Source organism: Thamnophis sirtalis, unplaced genomic scaffold (genome assembly GCF_051295495.1).
Source record: "Thamnophis sirtalis isolate CommonGarterSnake01/CBP01778 unplaced genomic scaffold, rThaSir2_p1.2 scaffold_7, whole genome shotgun sequence".
Taxonomy (NCBI): Eukaryota; Metazoa; Chordata; class Lepidosauria; order Squamata; family Natricidae; genus Thamnophis; species Thamnophis sirtalis.
Window position 1 is genome coordinate 30,938,601 of NW_028261387.1, and position 7,834 is coordinate 30,946,434.

A 7,834-nucleotide genomic window follows, 5' to 3' on the forward strand; every position below is an offset into this window, starting at 1 on the left:
AATTTCTAAGTCCACTTTAAAAGGACGCAAGTATATTTCTCCTAATTCCTATGAAGAGGTACTTTATCAATGGCTTCATCCTACAGAAATAATGATTAGATTCAGCAAGGGCCAAAATTCCTCTATCTTTAACAGTAGAAGTGATTTTCATATGTGAGGCATTCATGTGTTGCAATTGTGACAAAAGATGTATATTTCAAGATTTCTTCTTTTACCCAAACATACAGAATGAATCCTAGTGGCTGAAACAGTGATGTTTGGAGCTAATATACCAGCATTACATACAAATCAGTTTGGTAATTAAAATCATATTGTTACAGATGGTTAAATACGAAGGAGTCGGATTGTATCCTTACCTAAAAGCCTTGGTAACTTTCTCATTCTCCAGACTTTTTTGCCCATCCTCTTCTTCTGCAGGATAAAATCAGAAAAATTGAAGAAGACAACAATTGCTCATCTGACAATATGGTCTTCGGAATGTTTATTCTGAAATTCCATTAATTTTGTATATGATTGTTACTGAGTTTGTTGAATTGCAGCATTTATTTTTATATTAATATAAATTACTATTTAAAAAGTGACAAATGATATCCTGCTGCATATCATACATTTTTGTAGTATGTTACTCCATAGAATAGCACTAATGACCAATATTTGTCTATAGTGTTTTCTTAGGTTTGTACAATATAAAGTAAAATGAAGATACATGTATACTGATCTTTTTAAACATCTTACTAGCAAACTCCTGAAAACTGGACAATAGTGGGACAAGACCATATAATGTTTTTAAGTGTTCCCCAAAATAGACACATTGACAGATAACCCTTTTAAAATATTCTATGGAGTGTCCAATAAATATGAATTAAAACAGTAAATTGGTCTTATATTAAGATCATAAGGAATATATTTAATATTCTTTAGGACCCATAGCCACATTGATTCACTAATATATAATATTTCAATCCAGAGTTCATACAAATAACTAATATCTACCCAGTGGTGAGTTTTTAATTTTTTTACTACCAGTTCACTTGCTCGCTCGTGTGACGCTTCTGTGCATGCGCAGAAGTGTCTGGGCAGGTGGGCAGAGCCTCATGCCGCTGCTATTACCGGGTTGCCTGATCCACGCTGAACCGGGAGCAACCCACCTCTGTATCTACCCTATCAATACTCCATATTTTTTTAAAAAAATATTGTAGAAATAGAATCATTCAAAGCAACTTCTAATGATAACAATAATTTGAGACTTTTAGATGTGAATGCATCTGGACCAAATTATGAAATCAACAGATCCAATTCCTCTTCCCAAAAAAACCCCTCAAGATGATTTATAAGTTGATTGTAACTAAACAATTTCAAGCTATTAATATTCTTAGTAGTTTGTGACTTAAACAAAATGTCTGCAATCTTGGAGTGAAATTGTCCCAGAATATAAGTTTGTCATTTGAGTTAGAGTCAAAGCTCTGCTTCCAATATAGTCCAAATGGGCCTGGCAGCCTTTAATGAAGGACATTTTAGAATATTTGACACGATGGAACCAAGTTTTTTCCCCAGTTTCTACAGTAGTTTTGTCCAAAGTGGGTTTTTACTTGATCGCTTGTATTTCATAGGTACCAACCCTGCCAGCTACAAAAACTACCAAAATGCTGCTTTATTATTGTAAGTTATAATAACAAAATCTTGAAAGTCTTCTTCCCTCTTAAGTGCCTGAATTTTAATCACATGATCATGGGGATGCTGCAAAGGTCGTAAGTGAAAAACGGTCATAAGTCACATTTTCCAGTGCCGTTGTAACTTTGAACGGTCACTATATGAACTGTTGTAAGTCGAAGGCTACCTGTATATTTGTCATTTTCTCTTTTATCAACAGCAGTTCGGTACTGAAGAGGGTTCCATATTTTCTGCCAACTATTCTCCACATATGTTTGCATGTAAAATCTGAAATCCTCTTTTTTTTCCCCTTATCTGGTACAATTAAATATCTTTGTGAATCCCACAGGGTGTGTAGTCAGTAAAGATTTTTGGCATTTATGCAACATATCCCAACCAATAACATTGTTTCCAAATACAGATAAGATATTGACAAGATATCTCATCCATTGTAAATTCTAGAGATACTTGATCTTGGTTGTGAAAACCAAGTGTTGGAAGCAAAGCACAGTTCATATTACTAATTCAAAGAAGCAATAAATTATTCATTACATTATTAATTCGACAGCCCTCCAGCTATTTTTCCTTTCCAGAGAGCCTGCAATGAGTATACTTTTGCTGTTTTCGCTTCTCTGAGGATGCCCCAGATGCTTCTCAAATACTTTTTCACCATAATTTTCTTGAGCACAGCAAATGGAATAAATGCCAAGACAGGTAAATTAAGGGGCTTCAGGGTGTGGAAGCAGCATTCTCAATTAGTTTGCAGAGTCCTTTCTTTTTAGATAGAATGTCTTAAGTTTCTTTTCCATGCCCATCTGAGATGCTTTCTTCAGAAAATTAGCTGTCGTTGAGAGAAATATTGTGCATACTAATGACACACTTTTGGCAATGTTTTCAGCAGTCTATTTGGGGTATATTTGTACTTTAAAAAAAAAAACCTTACAAATGTGTATAACCCAGGCTAGAGATCTAAGGGCGATCAATTGTCAACTGGAAGTGAATCCAAATATTCACTCCCTATTGGAATGAATGGGAAACACTCATGCCATGTCATGGTTGTGACACACTGAAAATTTCTTCCACTATTGCTCCTGTGAAAATTAGGTATGACAGAACAGGTAGTCTTCAACACCACTGACCCCAAAATTCTTATTGCTAAGCAAGACAGTTGACAAGGGAATTATGTCCCATTGTAGGACCGTCCTTGCCACAGTTGTTAAATGAATCAGTGCAGTTGTTGTTAGTAACATAGCTGTTAAGTGAATCTGGTTTCCCCATTGACTTTGCTTGTAAGAAGGTTGCAAGTGGCATCTGAAGATCGCGAAACACTGCGACTATAATAAATACATGCCAACTTCCAATCATCTGACTTTTAATCATGTGACCATGGGGTGTTGCAATGGTCCGAAGTGTAAAAAAAAATGTTCATGAGTCACTTTTTTCAATGCTATTCTAACTTGGGATAATCATTAAATGAATGGTGATACTTCATACTATTTCACTTATAGTTAGTAGATCTATGTTTACAAGTCTACTAGACGTGGTTTCTATTTTACTAATTTTTCATTGATTTCTCAGGATGTACTATGAGTAATGTTAAGGACAATGGTTAAACATTTACAATATGCAAATAAATGCTGGGGAGAGGAAATCCCTATCTGGAAAAAGTATGTCCAAAACTCTGTAGACGTACCATTCGCTTTCTTTGATTTTTTTAAAAAAAGATATTCAGTTCTGAAAAAACAGGTATCTTTCCCACCTTGCCACCTCCCAGTTTCTTTTACTGAGAGTTTAACATACTGTTACTGACAATAGAAATAGCACTTAGCCTTATATACCACTTTACAGTGCTTTATAGCCCTCTCTAAGCAGTTTACAGAGTCAGCATATTGCCCCCAACAATTTGGGGCCTCATTTTACCCAACTCGAAAGGATGGAAGGCTGAGTCAACCATGAGCCTGATGAGATTTGAACTGCCAAATTGCACGCAGCCAGCAGTCAGCAGAAGCAGCCTGAATAAGGTGACCAGATTTTCAGATTGGTAAAGAGGGACACTATTGACCGGGGGCGGGGGGGGGGGCTTGATTAAAATTTTTATATTTTGTCAAAAGGTCACCCCAGGACACTGAAACCAGCATAAATACGAATCTGTTGCCAAACAAAATTTTGATCACATGACCATGAGGATGCTGCAACGGTCGCTAAGTGTGAAAAATGGTCGCAACCATTGACTTATAAATAGACTAATGTTCTGAAAACCTGACCTAAATTACTATATATTTTAAATAGCTGTAAAGCTATGCTGAAAAAGTTGTTCTCAAGGTATTGTGATAAATTCAATAAAAAGAAGGGAATTCTTCATGAACTTAAGGAGAAATGAGAGTATTGGATAGTAAATGGGGAAATAAAATTACCAATCAAAGAGAATATTTGCACCTCAGGGTTGAAATGAGATGTTCTCTCCTACTCTTTCCTCTTCCTCTCTTCTCTCTCTGTCTCTCTCATCCTTTCTCTTTGTCTCTCTTCTCTTTCTCCTTCTTTTCCATTCTTCCTTCACTTATTCTTTCTTTCTCTCTCCTCTTTGTCTCTTTCTGTCTCATCCTCTTTCTCTTTGTCTCTCTTCTCTTTCTCTCTCCTTTTTATCCATTCTCCTGTCACTTTCTCTCTCCTTCTCCCTTCTCTCTCCTCTTTGTCTCTTTCTCTCACCCTCTTTCTCTTTGTCTCTCTTCTCTTTCTCCTCCTTTTCCATTCTTCTATCACTTTCTCTCTCCTTCTCCCTTCTCTCTCCTCTTTGTCTCTTTCTCTCTCTTTCTTACCCTCTTTCTCTTTTTCTTTCTTTCTCTCTCCTTCTTTCCCACTCTTCTGTCACTTTCTCTCTCCTTCTCTGTCTCTTTCTGTCTCTCTCCCCTCTTTTTTCTTCCTCTCTCCCACTCTTTTATCACTTTCTCTCTACCACCCAACCTGTCCCCATACTTATCTTCGACTGATCATGTTTGCAATAATTTACCTTTTCTAAATAGGCGCAGTTCCCTTACCGGATCCCTCGCTCAATCAAACACACACACACACACACACACACACACACACACACACACACACACAAACCATTTTTCTCCAAACTTTGGTCACAGCATGGTTCTGACTTCAGCTGGTGGGAACAGCTTTCCCCTTTCCCCGTCCAGTTTGGCAGCGAGTCTAGCGGAGAGCTGTCCCCATCCCCGGTGACCGGGGCGGAGCGGGGGTAGCGAGAAGGCAGGCCCGCTCTTCTTGGCTTCTGCCTCTCCTTGCAGCATACAAGAAACCCCGCGATCTCTGGTCTCTCTTAAGATACAGAAACTAAGCCCGGCGCCTGATACAGACGTCACAAGGGAAACGGCCAATAGGAATGGCTCATGGTCACAGATCAAAAGAGGAGATCGCGACGGAGAAAGAGCATCCATTAGCGCTGCCCTCCCTCCCTTCCCTACTTCTGTGCATCTCGAGACCACCGCGTAAACAGAATTTGCCCCAAAGTTTTTCCCGCGGACAATGAGCTCTCCCTCAGACCTTTTACGCACGCAAAAGATTAAAAAGCTAAATTTACTGCCACACATGCCTGGAACACCTGCAAAGAAAGAAGGGGAATGCAGGCAAATGTGTGAAGGAGAAAGAGCAAAAACCAACCTGTCCTTGCGCCATTCCGACGATACAGCCACACGCTGCCAGACTCCAAATAAGTTCTAACTAGGTTACCCAGCCCATGCGAGCGGCAGCGGATGGGCAAAGGAATGAATGAGCAGCTCACTCGTTCCCCGCCCATCTGCCCGCTCACACGCTACAGTACCCAGACCATGCGAGCGGCAGCGGATGGGCGGGGGAACGAATGAGTGGCTCACGTGCTCCCCGCCCATCCGCTCACTCATTCGCTACAGTACCCAGCCCATGCGAGCGCCAGCGGATGGGCAGGGGAGCGAGCGAGCTGCGAGCGCCAAAATAAAGCAGGGATTTTTGAGAACGGCCCGGGACGCAGGAAAAATTATGAAAAGGCGTGCCTGTCCCGCCAGATGCAGGATGTCTGGTCACCCTAAGCCTGAAGTACTGCACTCTAATCAATGTGCCACTGCAGCTCATTAAATAGTCTTCCCAGATTAGATTCTGTTTGAAAGAGTCTGATTTGTAAAATGTAACTGTCAAAACAGCTATCCTTTCAAGACAGAATCAAAGAAGAGAATTATACTTATGTTCAATGCATAAATAGTAAGGGAGGGAGGGAGGAGCTAGAAAAATACAATTTTAAAAGTAAGTTTTCCATAGAGAATGAATAATTGCATAAAGTCAGAGAACATGATGTCCCAGAGAAACATACCTATGAAACTGAGATTTAAATAAGATTTTTTTTCCTAACATGGAATCTTCCATTTTACATAGAAGGAAAAAGAATAAGGAAACTACTAAGTTAGCCAAAGTGCTATAATAATAGGTGAGTTTAATTATTCTCTTAGAGACATGGTAAAAGCATGTTCTGTGGAGGAAAACAAATAATGTATGTTGGTTATGGAAACAATCCTGGAGAAAGTAATTTTGTTCATGTCAAAAGAAATGCCAATATTGGCAAAACGAAATGCAACTGGATCAGAATGTAAGCAATAAAGAAGAATTTGAAACACAAATATTAAAGACCAATCATGTTACTCTGAAACAGAAAACTAACAGGCAGCTGGTCTACTGAATAATGTAAATTGAAAGGGAAGTACTGTATTTTTTGGAAAATAAGACACACCTTTTCTCCCCCTAAAAGAGCGTGGAAATGTTGGTGCGTCTTATACACTGAATACAGCCATTTTTGGCCTCTCGAAGCTCTGTCCCCACATCCCATTTTTGTGGGAAAATGGGTGAAAACAGGCCATTTTTTGCCTTTCACCAGCCTCTAAAAGCACTCTGCAGGCTTTAGCACGGCTGGGGGAAGGCAAAAATGCCCGTTATTGCGAAAAAAACGGCCCGTTTTCCCCCTTTTTTGCAAAAACCGGGGCATTTTTGCCTTCCCCTAGGCCTGCTGAAGCCTGCAGACTGCTCCTGAGGGCCAGGGAGGACAAAAACTTTTTTCTTATTTACCGCTTCAAAATCTTGGTGCATCTTATACACTGGTGCATCTTATAGTCCGAAAAATACTAAATGCTGTTTCCGAAAAGCTTAAGTATTTTTTAATCTGCCCTTATTGCACAATATATAGGATATAACCAAGAACCACTTTTTCTATAAACACAATCTGATTATGATGATGTTATCCATTCAGTGGTGTCTGACTCAAGGCGATCCTTTGGGCCACATGTCTGTATATCTTCCAATCTTTCACTACTTCTTTGAGTTTTTCTATGCTCTGGCTGGTGTCAACTTTGATGGATCTCGCAGCCTGATTTCTGTTTACTAAGTCCAAAGAAATTGCTTTCTCCAGTGAATTCCCCCGCATGACATGTCCAAAATAAGTGAGACACGGTTTCGTGATTTTGCCTTCTAATGACATGTCTGGTTTTATGTGCTCCAGTACAGTAAGGTCTATATAGCGCTCTATAAAGAATCCAGGCTGGTCCAAGATGATATGAAGATAGTCCACTGTGACATAAATCCCAGATCCAGGGAGATATTTGGTGAACAGAGCCCTCTTATTCTACACTTTATCATAACCAGAGGTGGTATTCAGCCGGTTTGGACCGGTTCTACCAAACCAGTTGCAATGATTCTGCGCAGTTTGGAGAACTGCGCACTGACTGTGCAGGGGGGGGGCGCAGGAGGGCCGAAGCAGTTTGGGAATGGACCAGACAGTTCTTACCTGTAAGAAGTCCCATCTTGCAGCCACTTCTTCTGTCCCTTGCCGAGCCTCAGTCGCTCGTGGAAATGTTCCATGTGCTCTCTGGATCAGCAGCTGCTTCTCTCCGCTCTTTCTGGGAGAGCTTCTTGTGTAATTTAGCAACTGTGAGCTGCCACTTTCCTCTAAGTCCCATCCAGAAAGTGCTGCGGCTGAGAGAAACAGCATTCAACATGGCTGCTGCTTCTCTGCCTCAGCGCTTTCCGGATGGGACTTAGAGGAAAGCGGCAGCTCACAGCTGCTAAATTGCATAAGACGCTCTCCCAGCAGTGTGGAGAGAAGCAGCTGCTGCCCCGGAGAGCAGAGATGGAAGGGAGGAGACCCCAAAAGGCTGCTCAGTTG